The sequence below is a fragment of the Triticum urartu genome, chromosome 7 (genome assembly GCF_003073215.2).
Source record: "Triticum urartu cultivar G1812 chromosome 7, Tu2.1, whole genome shotgun sequence".
Lineage (NCBI taxonomy): Eukaryota > Viridiplantae > Streptophyta > Magnoliopsida > Poales > Poaceae > Triticum > Triticum urartu.
In genome coordinates this window covers 161,345,030-161,362,255 of record NC_053028.1, presented here as the reverse complement: position 1 = coordinate 161,362,255, position 17,226 = coordinate 161,345,030, and positions in this window count along the sequence as shown.

The following is a 17,226-nucleotide window of genomic DNA, read 5'->3' as shown; positions in this document are numbered from 1 at the left end:
CATCTTGCCCATGAGGCACGGTTCACAAGTACCAAGTGATTCATAATCAAGTGTTCCAAAAGTCCATCAGTATGGAGTTTCTTCATGCGCTTTACACCGATATGACCTAAACAGCAGTGCCACAAATAAGTTGCACTATCATTATCAACTCTGCATCTTTTGGCTTCAACATTATGAATATGTGTGTCTACTATCGAGATTCAATAAGAATAGACCACTCTTAAAGGGTGCATGACCATAAAAGATATTACTCATATAAATAGAACAACCATTATTCTCTGATTTAAATGAATAACCGTCTCACATCAAACAAGATCCAGATATAATGTTCATGCTTAACGCTGGCACCAAATAACAATTATTTAGGTCTAATACTAATCCCGAAGGTAGATGTAGAGGTAGCGTGCCGACTGCGATCACATCGACTTTGGAACCGTTTCCCACGCGCATCGTCACCTCGTCCTTAGCCAATCTTCGCTTAATCCGTAGTCCCTGTTTCGAGTTGCAAATATTAGCAACAGAACCAGTATCAAATACCCAGGTGCTACTGCGACATTAGTAAGGTACACATCAATAACATGTATATCACATATACCTTTGTTCACCTTGCCATCCTTCTTATCCGCCAAATACTTGGGGCAGTTCCGCTTCCAGTGACCAGTCTGCTTGCGAATAGAAGCACTCAGTTTCAGGCTTAGGTCCAGGTTTGGGTTTCTTCTCTTGAGTAGCAACTTGCTTGCCGTTCTTTTTGAAGTTCCCCTTCTTCTTCCCTTTGCCCTTTTTCTTGAAACTAGTGGTCTTGTTGACCATCAACACTTGATGCTCCTTCTTGATTTCTACCTCCGCAGCTTTCAGCGCGAAGAGCTCGGGAATAGTCTTGTTCATCCCTTGCATATTATAGTTCATCACGAAGCTCTTGTAGCTTGGTGGCAGTGATTGGAGAATTCTGTCAATGACGCAATCATCTGGAAGATTAACTCCCAATTGAATCAAGTGATTATTATACCCAGACATTTTGAGTATATGCTCACTGACAGAACTGTTCTCCTCCATCTTGCAGCTATAGAACTTATTGGAGACTTCATATCTCTCAATCCGGGCATTTGCTTGAAATATTAACTTCAACTCCTGGAACATCTCATATGCTCCATGACGTTCAAAACGTCGTTGAAGTCCCGATTCTAAGCCGTAAAGCATGGCACACTGAACTATCGAGTAGTCATCAGCTTTGCTCTGCCAGACGTTCATAACATCTGGCGTTGCTCCTGCAGCAGGCCTGGCACCCAGCGGTGCTTCCAGGACGTAATTCTTCTGTGCAGCAATGAGGATAATCCTCAAGTTACGGACCCAGTCCGTGTAATTGCTACCATCATCTTTCAACTTTGCTTTCTCAAGGAACGCATTAAAATTCAACGGAACAACAGCACGAGCCATCTATCTACAATCAACATAAACAAGCAAGATACTAATCAGGTACTAAGTTCATGATAAATTTAAGTTCAATTAATCAAATTACTTAAGAACTCCCACTTAGATAGACATCCCTCTAATCCTCTAAGTGATTACGTGATCCAAATCAACTAAACCATAACCGATCATCACGTGAGATGGAGTAGTTTCAATGGTGAACATCACTATGTTGATCATATCTACTCGTTATGTTGATCATATCTACTATATGATTCACGCTCGACCTTTCGGTCTCCGTGTTCCGAGGCCATATCTGTATATGCTTGGCTCGTCAAGTATAACCTGAGTATTCCGCGTGTGCAACTGTTTTGCACCCGTTGTATTTGAACGTAGAACCTATCACACCCGATCATCACGTGGTGTCTCAGCACGAAGAACTTTCGCAACGGTTCATACTCAGGGAGAACACTTCTTGATAATTTTAGTGAGAGATCATCTTATAATGCTACCGTCAATGAAAGCAAGATAAGATGCATAAAAGGATAAACATCACATGCAATCAATATAAGTGATATGATATGGCCATCATCATCTTGTGCTTGTGATCTCCATCTCCGAAGCACCGTCGTGATCACCATCGTCACCGGCGTGACACCTTGATCTCTATTGTAGCATCGTTGTCGTCTCGCCAAGCTTGTGCTTCTACGACTATCGCTACCGCTTAGTGATAAAAGTAAAGCATTACATCGCGATTGCATTGCATACAATAAAAACGACAACCATAAGGCTCCTGCCAGTTGCCGATAACTCGGTTACAAAACATGATCATCTCATACAATAAAATTCAGCATCATGTCTTGACCATATCACATCACAACATGCCCTGCAAAAACAAGTTAGACGTCCTCTACTTTGTTGTTGCAAGTTTTACGTGGCTGCTACGGGCTTAAGCAAGAACCAATCTCACCTACGCATCAAAACCACAACGATAGTTTGTCAAATAGACTCCGTTTTAACCTTCGCAAGGACCGGGCGTAGCCATAGTCGGTTCAACTAAAGTTGGAGAGACAGTCGCCCGCAAGCCACCTATGTGCAAAGCACGTCGGGGGAACCGGTCTCGCGTAAGCGTACGCGTAAGGTTGGTCCGGGTCGTCTCGTCCAACAATGCCGCCGAACCAAAGTATGACATGCTAGTAGGCAGTATGACTTATATCGCCCACAACTCACTTGTGTTCTACTCGTGCATATAACATCAACATAAATAACCTAGGCTCTGATACCACTGTTGGGTTTCGTAGTAATTTCAAAGAATTTCCTACGCACACGCAAGATCATGTGATGCATAGCAATGAGAGGGGAGAGTGTTGTCTACGTACCCACGCAGACCGACTGCGGAAGCGTTGACACAACGTAGAGGAAGTAGTCGTACGTCTTCACGATCCAACCGATCAAGCACCGAAACTACGGCACCTCCGAGTTCGAGCACACGTTCAGCTCGATGACGATCCCCGGACTCTGATCCAGCAAAGTGTCGGGGAAGAGTTCCGTCAGCACGACGGCGTGGTGACGATCTTGATGTACTACAGCAGCAGGGCTTCGCCTAAACTCTGCTACAGTGTTATCGAGGACTATGGTGGCTGGGGGCACCTCACACGGCTAAGGAATAGATCACGTGGATCAACTTGTGTGTTTCTGGGGTGCCTCTGCCTCAGTATATAAAGGAGCCAAGTGGGAGGGGGCCGCCGGCCAGGAGGAGGGCGCAGGAGGAGTCCTACTCCTCCCGGGAGTAGGACTCCCCCCCAATCCTAGTTGGACTAGGATTCCCCGAGGGGGAAAGAGAGAGAGGGGGCCGGCCACCTCTCCTAGTCCTAATAGGACTAGGGGAGGGGGGGAGGCGCGCGGCCACCTTGGGCTGCCCCTTTCTCCTTTCCACTAAAGCCCATTAAGGCCCATATGGCTCCCGGGGGGTTCCGGTAACCTCCCGGTACTCCGGTAAAATCCCGATTTCACCCGGAACACTTCCGATGTCCAAATATAGGCTTCCAATATATCAATCTTTATGTCTCGACCATTTCGAGACTCCTCGTCATGTCCGTGATCACATCCGGGACTCCGAACAACCTTCGGTACATCAAAATGCATAAACTCATAATATAACTGTCATCGTAACCTTAAGCGTGCGGACCCTACGGGTTCGAGAACAATGTAGACATGACCGAGACACGTCTCCGGTCAATAACCAATAGCGGGACCTGGATGCCCATATTGGCTCCTACATATTCTATGAAGATCTTTATCGGTCAGACTCCATAACAACATACGTTGTTCCCTTTGTCATCGGTATGTTACTTGCCCGAGATTCGATCGTCAGTATTCCAATACCTAGTTCAATCTCGTTACCGGCAAGTCTCTTTACTCGTTTTGTAATACATCATCCCGCAACTAACTCATTTAGTTGCAATGCTTGCAAGGCTTAAGTGATGTGCATTACCGAGAGGGCCCAGAGATACCTCTCCGACAATCGGAGTGACAAAACCTAATCTCGAAATACGCCAACCCAACATGTACCTTTGGAGACACCTGTAGTACTCCTTTATAATCACTCAGTTACGTTGTGACGTGACGTTTGGTAGTACCCAAAGTGTTCCTCCGGTAAACGGGAGTTGCATAATCTCATAGTTATAGGAACATGTATAAGTCATGAAGAAAGCAATAGCAACATACTAAACGATCGGGTGCTAAGCTAATGGAATGGGTCATGTCAATCAGATCATTCAACTAATGATGTGACTCGTTAATCAAATAACAACACTTTGTTCATGGTTAGGAAACATAACCATCTTTGATTAACGAGCTAGTCAAGTAAGGCATACTAGTGACACTGTTTGTCTATGTATTCACACATGTATTATGTTTCCGGTTAATACAATTCTAGCATGAATAATAAACATTTATCATGATTATAAGGAATAAATAATAACTTTATTTATTGCTCTAGGGCATATTTCTTTCCTTCATATCCTGTTAAGTTATCCATCATATATCTGAAACTGTATCATGCTATCATGTTTAGTTAGACATCATATATGTGAAATTGTGCCATGTTGTCCTGTTTGGTTAGACAACATATATGAGAATTACCACGTCTGTCTATCATACAATGTTTGTACATTAAATTTATTTTCTTGTTTATCAGCCATTTGAACTGGAGGGGGTGATGGCAATATCTAAGGGAGCAAAAACCCGTTCTTCACAAAAGACAGTGCTACCCATCGATGTAGATAGAACCATGGTTGTACTAGGCCACAAACTAGCCCCACCACACATAATCGAGACTTTTCCAGATTGCACACTTACACCGTTGGGCGGAGAACCAACTACAACTCATCTAACCCCAGCCCCAGCGGATAGTAACCCACTTCTAGTTGACAAAGCACCATGTCCACCACATAGTACCCCTACACGAGCAGTTTGTAAAGCAACCGCAGTGCCCAAAGCACGAAGACCACCACAGTGAACTCCATGTTTAAAGCAGAAGAGCAACTGTTCTCAGGTCAGATTCCGTAGCTATGGTCCATACTCATTTGTTGTTGCATCACTGTACTTACTCATGCTAACTACTTTCAAATTTGAAGGATCCAATTGAAACTCCAATGGCGCAACAGGTATGTTTTAAACCTATTTCATTAACTGGATTGTTGTTCTAACTTCTTGCTCTATGTTGTGATGCCCCAAGACCGGAGCTTCAGATACCTTCCTTGGGTTCCGAGTTTCGTTGGTGTTTTGTTTGGTTCGTTGCATTCGTCATTGCATCATGTGCATTGCATCATGTCATCATGCAACCCGTTTTAAAAACTCAACTAAATAAATTGCATAGATCGTTGATCTATTTAAATCGAGGGATATTCACAATGGTGATTTCTCTTTATAACATATTCAAAGTCTCCCAATATTATTAGGGAGCTATAATAAATATTCCATTCGTATGGGATCAACCCAAACAAACTTTCATTTCAAATCTCTCTCATTTTTTTCAAATATTCTAAGTCCTTGATCCTTCTCCAAATACTTCAATTCCAGTTGTGGCACTTTGAAATTTGTCAAAGTATCTCCATGCCAGTTTCCAACTCAACTTGTATTTATTTGGCCCTCCAAATAAATATTTTGCTTCTATCTCCTTTCTGTAAATAGTAAAGGAAAATCATTTTTTCCTTCTTTTCTTTTAATCCAGCCTGCTAGGCCTCCTATTTTTTTCCTCCATTGAGATGGCCCAAGGCCCAGCCGGCGCCCTCCCCCTAGGCCTGGCCGATCCCCTCCAAACCCTAGCCCGATCGCTCCCTTCCTTCGTTTTCCATCCAGCGCCGCCAGGGGCCTTCGCTCGAGGCCTTTTCCCCCATCCCCCACGATCCCCATTCTCTCGATCCCCTTCATCTAGCGCCGCCACAGGGGAGGAGCCCCTCGTACCAGTGCCCGATCCCCATCGCCTCCTCACGTCCCTTGCCGCGCAGCGCCCGATCTCCTCGCTGCTGCTTCCGCCATGGCGCCGTGCCCTGCTTCTTCGCCCGCGCCGACGCCCTCCTTCGGCTGCTCGTGCCTGCAGCTCCGTCCGCGAGCATGTGCAGCCATGGCGCCACAAGAGCCCGCACCCGACCCCCTCGCCGAGACCTTGGTCGCCGACGCGCCTCCTTGCCTCTATGCCTTGCCTCACCTCCTTCCTCCCTCTGCAGCGCCAGGCCGCAATCGCTCCTCCTCCTCGCCGAGTCCCCGTCGCTCGAGCGCTCGAGGAGAGGAGCTCCTCGAGCACCTGCACCCCGCACCCGGCGTCCTCTGCGCCCAGCAGGAGCCCCAGCACCGGTCGCCCTACACCCGCGAGCACCACTACCTCCGGCGCATCTCAGCCTCTATTTCCAGCGACCTTGACCTCCCCTACAACAGCCCCCTGCATCGAGCAGCGGTAGCTCGACCGCTGCGCATGACCCTGTGTTTGACCCCGGGAGCACTTTCAGGTCTTTCCCCAACATCGTGTCTTCTTTTTGGATCACGCCAAGATCAGGGCCCTAGTACCACGACGACTGACGCAAGTTCCGCTACCGTCGCCAAAACCCGAGACAAAGTACACTGACGGTTCGTCGAGACCGGTAAGTCACAAGATTGTCCTGGATATCGTCAAGTACCACGACGACCCTCGAAAACCTCGGATTCACCAAGTTCCCATGATGACAAGTGTGACTCTTCGGATGCGCCAAGTTCGTCTACACAAAAATGCCTCATGTCGGCAAGACCCGCAAGTCGGACCCCGAACGATCGACGTCTCGTGGACCGTGTACAACTACCATCACCCCGAAGACGGTGGAGTCATCAAGTACCTCTCCGAAACGAACGTGAACGACTACTGTCGCAAGAACGGGACTGGAAAGTCCGAAGACCCCAAGTACCACGACACCGATGACATGAACATCTATGGAAAATTGTGCAACTAAGAACGTGAACGACTACCGCCGCCAAGATCACGAGTACCTCTACCGTCGTCATGTACCCCTACTTCCACTACGAACGTCCCGAGAACGTCTACTTCCTCTACTTGGCACCGATCGAGAACCGTCCCGTTTGCACACTTCGAAGGTATAACCCGAGACGACGTCCGTGTAACGAATGTTTGCGATGTTTGAGATGCTCATGTTCGAACCGTGTTCGAGTTGTCATTGCACGTTCCTCATCGGTTGCCATGCCGTCGACCCATGGGAAACCCGGTATCCGGGATCACCCCACCATCCTCGCATGATCCGCTCATCCACATTTTCTCTTGCACAGACATCTTAATGAGTTGTCGGATCACCCGGAATGTTGTCGTGGCACCATTTCCGTGGCAGTTGGCGTGGCACCCTTTTTTGTTCCGCCATGACGACCAAAGGCTTCATAATGCTCATGTCAACTCTTAATAAAAATTGCATAAAACTTGCTCATGTCATTCGCATCATGATAATAACATTTAAATGTTTAAAATTGTTGCTGCACCAAATTGATAAATGCATATGGGGATTTACCGGATTTGTTGTTGGTTATATCCGGCCTCATTTAATTTGTTTAGATAATATAGTTTTGTTATGCTTCACCTCTTGCCATGTTAACCAACATTTAATTTTGTTGAGTATCTATGTAACACCCCGGATGTAACTTTCCCAATTTGTACTCCAACTCTTGCCGTTTTCGGCGTTAAGTTATTTTATTTTCTTGGGTTCGGGTTTTTGTCTCCGTGTGTCATTGTCGTTGTCATGCATCGCATATCATGTCATCATGTGCATTGCATTTGCATACGTGTTCGTCTCATGCATTCGAGCATTTTCCCCGTTGTCCATTTTGCATTCCGGCGCTTCGTTCTCCTCGGGTGGTCATTTCTAGCTTTCTTTCGTGTGTGGGGATTAAACATTTCTGGATTGGACCGAGACTTGCCAAGCGGCCTTGGTTTACTACCGATAGACCGCCTGTCAAGTTTCGTATCATTTGGACTTCGTTTGATACTCCAACGGTTAACCGAGGGACCGAAAAGGCCTCGTGTGTGTTGCAGCCCAACACCCTTCCAATTTGGCCCAAAACCCACCTAAACCTGCTCCATCATCTAGAGCGTTCGATCATGATCGCGTGGCCGAAAACCGTACCTCATTTGGACTCTCCTAGCTCCCTCTATGCCTATATAAAGAACCCCCATTCCAAATCTCGGATCCCCCTCCCCGAAACCCTAAATATCGCCTCCGCGCCGGCCGGACATTGTCCGTCCAGACCAGACGCGTCCGCGCCGCCACCGCCGCCCAATCGCGCGCTGCCACGTGGCCCCTGCACCGCCGCCCACCGCTCCGGCCCGGGAGGCCCGTAGCCGGCCCCCGCGGCCCAACCGGAGCACGCCGCCGCCTGTCGCCTTTCTCGCCCAAGCCGGCGAGCTCCAGCTGCCGCTCCTCTGCCCGCTGCCCTGTTCCACCTCGCCGCCGGACGCCTCAGACGCCACCTCACCGCCGCGGGCCGCGCGCCACCAACGCCGGCCACCTCCGACCCCGTCCGGCGCCGGCCGCCGCCCGGAGCCGCCGTGCTCCTCCATGCTTCCTCTCCGACGCCGGCGCCGCCCAGCCGGTCCGGCGACCTCGCCCCGCCGGCCGCTTCTTCTCCGGCGACGGTCATCCTCGGGCCGCGTGCAGCGCTACAGTAGATCGGGCCGAATCTCAGATCTGGAATTTTCGGTTGACTTTTTCCCTCCTAACCCTAGCTCAAGTGCCCATGTTCTTAGCTTCGTAACTTTGCATCTGTAGCTCCGATTCATGCATATAGCATATCAAAATGTTCATCTCAGAGAGTACATCATTTCATTACATTCCATCATTTTCATTTGAGTTCATCTTGATGTCCGAAATGCTGTTAGAAGAGGGCTACTTGAGTTAATTGTCAGATCTGCTGCTCCATTTAGCTTTTTGTCATTTTTACCATGATTAATGTGTGCATGATATGCCCATGAGCTCTACATATGTTTTGTTAAGGGTTTTGTCATCTTTCCAGAGGTGCAACCCATGTATTTTTATGATGTGTGTGGTGACTAGTGCAAGCTTGCAAAGTGGTGCACTTGTTAATTCTGTTTTCAGGGACTTAGTAATTCCACTAAGCCCTTGATCTGTTTATCTCATGATGCCATATGTTCATATTGTTTCCTAGTGATCCGTGCCTCTTTTGAGGATGATCGGTAAGGATGTTTTGTTAATCTTGTATTACTCTATCCATCCATGTCTTTGTTTGCAATTATGTAGCACCCTAGCTTGAGTGAATCGAGCTCTACTTTTGCTACTTTGTGAATCTGGGCAGATTGTCAACTTGTTTGCAATTTTGCCGATGATGTTGTAGTTGATCCGTGCATGCTATGCTATTGTTCTTGCCATGTCTAGATTGCATTTTGTGTATTCTTGATGGGTGTATTCTTAGCTTATCATGACTTGCACCGTAGTGAGTGCATCGAGCTCGTAAACATGCCTACTTGAGTTATATTTCAGCATGCTCCAGTTTTCACTAAGTCTGTGATCTGATTATGTTTTTGCTATGTTCACATGCTTGCAATTGTATTTTCTGATCCCTTTTGGCTCAAGGTCACTAAGGGACTTTTGTTCAGCTTTTTGAGTATCTCCATGCCATGCTTTACTTTGCCTTGTTCAGGTCCTGTAGCATGTAGTTTTGTTGCTCCGAAGAGGGCTACCTGATCTGAAATTCCAGACAAGTGTTAATTTCACTAAGTCTGAGATTTGTTTGCCATATGCATTTTTGCCCTGCTTGTTTGAACCTGCTAATGGATGATTTGAAGGTAGCTCAGTGCTAGACTTTTGTTAATCATCTTGAATGCATCCATGCCATGTATTTTGTTGTCATGTTTGGGTGCTGTAGCATGTTCATCTCATTGCATTTAGATGGCTACTTGCTGTAAATCGCAGACCGGTGTCATTTTTGAATCGCTTGCCTTTTCCAAACCGTAACTCCGATTCCGGCGTTCTTTATATCGTTTTCAAGCGATTTCATCTCATCTTTCTAGTGGCACGCTTGGATTTCCAAGTTGAGGCCAGGTTCATGCATTTCCTGTCATATCTTGCATTTTGCATCCCGCATCGCATCCCGCATAGCATATTATCATTGCATCATAGTGTTTGTTCCTTGCACGTGGTTGATTGTGTCCTTGTTGTTTGTTTGTCTTGTTTGGGTAGAGCCGGGAGACGAGTTCGCTAATGAGGAGCCCGTTGAGTTTGCTTTCGAGGATCCAGTCAACTCTGACAACTGTGCAGGCAAGATGATCATACCCTCGAAATCACTACTATCTTTGCTATGCTAGTTTGCTCGCTCTTTTCCTATGCCAATGCTACGATGCCTACCACTTGCTTTCAAGCCTCCCAAATTGCCATGTCAAACCTCTAACCCACCATGTCCTAGCAAACCATTGATTGGCTATGTTACCGCTTTGCTCAGCCCCTCTTATAGCGTTGCTAGTTGCAGGTGAAGATTAGAGGTCGTTCCTTGTTGGAACATTTATTTACTTGTTGGGATATCATTATATTATCTTGTTATCTTAATGCATCTATATACTTGGTAAAGGGTGGAAGGCTTGGCCTCTCGCCTAGTGTTTTGTTCCACTCTTGCCGCCCTAGTTTCCGTCATATCGGTGTTATGTTCCCGGATTTTGCGTTCCTTACGCGGTTGGGTTATAATGGGAACCCCTTGATAGTTCGCCTTGATTAAAGCTTTTCCAGCAATGCCCAACCTTGGTTTTACCATTTGCCACCTAGCCTTTTATTTCCCTTGGGTTCTGCAGACTCAAGGGTCATCATTATTTTACCCCCCGGGCCAGTGCTCCTCTGAGTGTTGGTCCAAAATGTCAGCCGCCGGTGGCTACCAGGGGCAACTCTGGGCTGGCCTACCGGAAGTTTGGACAATCTGAGTGTGCCCTGAGAAAGAGATATGTGCAGCTCCTATCGGCATTTGTCGGCACATTTGGGCGGTGTTGCTGGTCTTGTTTTAACCTGTCGAAGTGTCTTGAAGAACCAAGATACCGAGTCTGATCGGAACGTCTTGGGAGGAGGTCCATTCCTTCGTTGACCGTGAGAGCTTGTCATGGGCTAAGTTGGGACTCCCCTGCAGGGTTTTGAACTTTCGAAAGCCGTGCCCGCGGTTATGGGCAGATGGGAATTTGTTAATGTCCGGTTGTAGATAACTTGAACCTTAACTTAATTAAAATGAATCAACTGAGTGTGTTACCGTGATGGCCTCTTCTCGGCGGGGTCCAGGAAGTGGACATGGTGTTGGAGTAATGTTTGCGCAGGTTGCTCTCTAGTTTCTCGCTCGTGCTTTGCCTCCTCTTCTCGCTCTCTTTTGCGAATAAGATAGCCACCATTTTTTGCTAGTCGCTTGCTGCAGCTCCACATATTTACCTTGCCATACCTATAAGCTTAAATAGTCTTGATTGCGAGGGTGCGAGATTGCCGAGTCCCTGTGGCTCACAGATTACTATTACACCAGATGCAGGGCCTGATGATTCCGCTCCAGGAGACGCGCTTGAGCTCAAGTGGGAGTTCGACGAGGACTCTCAACGTTACTATGTTTCCTTTCCTGATGATCAGTAGTGGTGCCCAGTTGGGAGTGATTGGGACCGTGTCGCTTGTTGGGTTATCTTTTATTTTGGCGCCGTAGTCGGGCCATGAGTGTTTGGATGATGTAATGTTATTTATGTACTTGATTGACGTGGCGAGTGTAAGCCAACTATGTTATTTTCCCCTTTATGATTTATATTACATGGGATGTTGTGAAGATTGCCTAACTTGCGACATATGCCTTCAATGCGATTATGCCTCTAAGTCGTGCCTCGACACGTGGGAGATATAGTCGCATCGAGGGTGTTAGAAGTTGGTAATCAGAGCCTTCCCCGACCTTAGGAGCCCCATTGCTTGATCGTTTTTAGCGGCCGAGTTGTGTCTAGAAAAATGTTTTGAGTCATTTAGGAATCATATATCGGAGAGTTTAGGAATTCTTTATACTTCCCAGTCTCCTCATCGCTCTGGTAAGGCATCCCGACGTAGAGTTTTGACTCTTCTCTTCTCAAATTTCACTAATTTTTTTTGGATCACGCGGGTATCTTGGAATCGTTCCGATGGTTTTATGATGAGAACATTGTCTTGGTGCCTCCTGTCAGGGTTTAGTGGAAGTGTCCCGGGGAGTTGAGCTCTGAGGTGTTGTCATCATAATTTTATCGTTGCAGTTCTAGAATACCTGAGTTTAGTATGCCGACATCGAAAATCTCTTTTATGCAGTTCGTTGGTGAGATAACCTCGATGCCACCCAGTACTGGGGCGGGAGTTCGGGAGTATCGCCATAACTTGTATAACGGATGCTTTTCGAAGGTTGAGGTAGATGGTTTCCGAAGGTTTCTTGGTTATGTGTTGAAGGATGGATACAGATGGATGTAGGATTTGCTAGTTTGGGTGAGATATTATGCTTCCCCTGTATCCCCAACACCTGATTGCATAACCGGAAAGGTTCGGGAGTTTCATAGGTGGGAATTCTTGTAGCTCTAGTTCTTCTTCCACGGATATTGGTTTGAGATTGGGATTTCTTACCGATTATTCGTTCTCGATCCGTACCTTGTTGATTTATTTATCTATCTTAATTCTACGTGGCTTCTCAATTTATGGATATGTGACCATTTCAAGAGGAATGCATTCGTTCATTTTGTTCGGATGTGAAGACTATATGTTGCAATTTTCATTCCGTTGGATTCAGCTTCAATATTCGTCTATCAATGTGCTAATGGATGTCAACCTCTTCAGGATGGCTCCTCCAACGCGCACGACTCCGAATCCTGATCCGCCACCACCTCCACCTCCTCCGGAGGCATGGCAAGCTGTGATGGCCGCAACCAATGCAAATACATAGTTGATCATGCAAATTCTCCAAGAGCGCAATCAAGGCAACCAAGGGAACCAAGGCAACAATCAGAATCACTTTGCTTCACTCAACCAGTTCCTTGCTAACGGGCCAAAGACTTTCAGCAATTGTGTTGAGGCAACCGATGCTGACGATTGGCTAGTGGATCTGTGCAAGCATTTCGACTGCAGTAACGTCAGGCCTGAGGACTTTGTCAAGTTCGCTTCCTTCCAACTCAAAGATCAAGCTGCAGAATGGTTCCAGCAGTACAAGGATTCCAGAGGTGGACGTGTTATCACTTGGGATGATTTCCGTCGAGATTTCCGAGCTCATCATATTCCCCAGAGTGTGGTTGAAAGCAAGCATGAGGAATTCCGTAACCTGAAGCAAGGCTCTTTGTCTGTCTATGACTACAACAAGTTGTTTCAGAAGCTCGCCCGTTTTGCTAAGCAGGACGTCCCTGATGAGAAGAGCATGATATATCAGTTCAGAGGTGGTCTCAGAGAAGAAATCTAGCTCGCTCTTGTTCTCTTTGAGCCCGTGAGATACGATGAGTTCTACAACATGGCACTAAAGCAAGAGGCTGCTCAGTTGAGGTGTACCGCCCGAATGTGCCGACAAATCCCGATAGGAGCTGCACATATCTCTTTCTCAGGGCACACTCAGATTGTCCAAACTTCCGGTAGGCCAGCCCAGAGTTGCCCCTGGTAGCCACCGGCGGCTGACATTTTGGACCAACGCTCAGAGGAGCACTGGCCCGGGGGGTAAAATAATGATGACCCTTGAGTCTGCAGAACCCAAGGGAAAGAAAAGGCTAGGTGGCAAATGGTAAAACCAAGGTTGGGCATTGCTGGAAAAGCTTTAATCAAGGCGAACTATCAAGGGGTTCCCATTATAACCCAACCGCGTAAGGAACGCCAAAATCCGGGAACATAACACCGATATGACGGAAACTAGGGCGGCAAGAGTGGAACAAAACACTAGGCAAGAGGCCAAGCCTTCCACCCTTTACCAAGTATATAGATGCATTAAGATAACAAGATAATATAATGATATCCCAACAAGTAAATAAATGTTCCAACAAGGAACGACCTCTAATCTTCACCTGCAACTAGCAACGCTATAAGAGGGGCTGAGCAAAGCGGTAACATAGCCAATCAATGGTTTGCTAGGACATGGTGGGTTAGAGGTTTGACATGGCAATTTGGGAGGCTTGAAAGCAAGTGGTAGGCATCGTAGCATTGGCATAGGAAAAGAGCGAGCAAACTAGCATAGCAAAGATAGTAGTGATTTCGAGGGTATGATCATCTTGCCTGCACAGTTGTCAGAGTTGACTGGATCCTCGAAAGCAAACTCAACGGGCTCCTCATTAGCGAACTCGTCTCCCGGCTCTACCCAAACAAGACAAACAAACAACAAGGACAAAATCAACCACGTGCAAGGAACAAACACTATGATGCAATGATAATATGCTATGCGGGATGCGATGCGGGATGCAAAATGCAAGATATGACAGGAAATGCATGAACCTGGCCTCAACTTGGAAATCCAAGTGTGCCACTGGAAAGATGAGATGAAATCGCTTGAAAACGATATAAAGAACGCCGGAATCGGAGTTACGGTTTGGAAAAGGCAAGCGATTCAAAAATGACACCGGTCTGCGATTTACAGCAAGTAGCCATCTAAATGCAATGAGATGAACATGCTACAGCACCCAAACATGACAACAAAATACATGGCAGGGATGCATTCAAGATGATTAACAAAAGTCTAGCACTGAGCTACCTTCAAATCATCCATTAGCAGGTTCAAACAAGCAGGGCAAAAATGCATATGGCAAACAAATCTCAGACTTAGTGAAATTAACACTTGTCTGGAATTTCAGATCAGGTAGCCCTCTTCGGAGCAACAAAACTACATGCTACAGGACCTGAACAAGGCAAAGTAAAGCATGGCATGGAGATACTCAAAAAGCTGAACAAAAGTCCCTTAGTGACCTTGAGCCAAAAGGGATCAGAAAATACAATTGCAAGCATGTGAACATAGCAAAAACATAATCAGATCACAGACTTAGTGAAAACTGGAGCATGCTGAAATATAACTCAAGTAGGCATGTTTACGAGCTCGATGCACTCACTACGGTGCAAGTCATGATAAGCTAAGAATACACCCATCAAGAATACAGAAAATGCAATCTAGACATGGCAAGAACAATAGCATAGCATGCACGGATCAACTACAACATCATCGGCAAAATTGCAAACAAGTTGACAATCTGCCCAGATTCACAAAGTAGCAAAAGTAGAGCTCGATTCACTCAAGCTAGGGTGCTACATAATTGCAAACAAAGACATGGATGGATAGAGTAATACAAGATTAACAAAACATCCTTACCGATCATCCTCAAAAGAGGCACGGATCACTAGGAAACAACATGAACATATGGCATCATGAGATAAACAGATCAAGGGCTTAGTGGAATTACTAAGTCCCTCAAAACAGAATTAACAAGTGCACCACTTTGCAAGCTTGCACTAGTCACCACACACATCACAAAAATACATGGGTTGCACCTCTGGAAAGATGACAAAACCCTTAACAAAACATATGTAGAGCTCATGGGCATATCATGCACACATTAATCATGGTAAAAATGACAAAAAGCTAAATGGAGCAGCAGATCTGACAATTAACTCAAGTAGCCCTCTTCTAACAGCATTTCGGACATCAAGATGAACTCAAATGAAAATGATGGAATGTAATGAAATGATGTACTCTCTGAGATGAACATTTTGATATGCTATATGCATGAATCGGAGCTACAGATGCAAAGTTACGAAGCTAAGAACATGGGCACTTGAGCTAGGGTTAGGAGGGAAAAAGTCAACCGAAAATTCCAGATCTGAGATTCGGCCCGATCTACTGTAGCGCTGCACGCGGCCCGAGGATGACCGTCGCCGGAGAAGAAGCGGCCGGCGGGGCGAGGTCGCCGGACCGGCTGGGCGGCGCCGGCGTCGGAGAGGAAGCATGGAGGAGCACGGCGGCTCCGGGCGGCGGCCGGCGCCGGACGGGGTCGGAGGTGGCCGGCGTTGGTGGCGCGCGGCCCGCGGCGGTGAGGTGGCGTCTGAGGCGTCCGGCGGCGAGGTGGAACAGGGCAGCGGGCAGAGGAGCGGCAGCTGGAGCTCGCCGGCTTGGGCGAGAAAGGCGACAGGCGGCGGCGTGCTCCGGTTGGGCCGCGGGGGCCGGCTACGGGCCTCCCGGGCCGGAGCGGTGGGCGGCGGTGCAGGGGCCACGTGGCAGCGCGCGATTGGGCGGCGGTGGCGGCGCGGACGCGTCTGGTCTGGACGGACAATGTCCGGCCGGCGCGGAGGCGATATTTAGGGTTTCGGGGAGGGGGATCCGAGATTTGGAATGGGGGTTCTTTATATAGGCATAGAGGGAGCTAGGAGAGTCCAAATGAGGTACGGTTTTCGGCCACGCGATCATGATCGAACGCTCTAGATGATGGAGCAGGTTTAGGTGGGTTTTGGGCCAAATTGGAGGGGTGTTGGGCTGCAACACACACGAGGCCTTTTCGGTCCCTCGGTTAACCGTTGGAGTATCAAACGAAGTCCAAATGATACGAAACTTGACAGGCGGTCTACCGGTAGTAAACCAAGGCCGCTTGGCAAGTCTCGGTCCAATCCGAAATGTTTAATCCCCACACACGAAAGAAAGCTAGAAATGACCACCCGAGGAGAACGAAGCGCCGGAATGCAAAACGGACAACGGGGAAAATGCTCGGATGCATGAGACGAACACGTATGCAAATGCAATGCACATGATGACATGATATGCGATGCATGACAACGACAATGACACACGGAGACAAAAACCCGAACCCAAGAAAATAAAATAACTTAACGCCGAAAACGGCAAGAGTTGGAGTACAAATTGGGAAAGTTACATCCGGGGTGTTACATAGATACTCAACAAAATTAAATGTTGGTTAACATGCAAGAGGTGAAGCATAAACAAAACTATTATTATTCTAAACAAATTAAATGAGGCCGATATAACAACAACAAATCCCGGTAAATCCCCATATGCATTTATCAATTTGGTGCAGCAACAATTTTAAACATTTAAATGTTATTATCATGATGCGAATGACATGAGCAAGTTTTATGCAATTTTTATTAAGAGTTGACATGAGCATTATGAAGCCTTTGGTCGTCATGGCGGAACAAAAAAGGGTGCCACGCCAACTGCCACGGAAATGGTGCCACGACAACATTCCGGGTGATCCGACAACTCATTAAGATGTCTGTGCAAGAGAAAATGTGGATGAGCGGATCATGCGAGGATGGTGGGGTGATCCCGGGTACCGAGTTTCCCATGGGT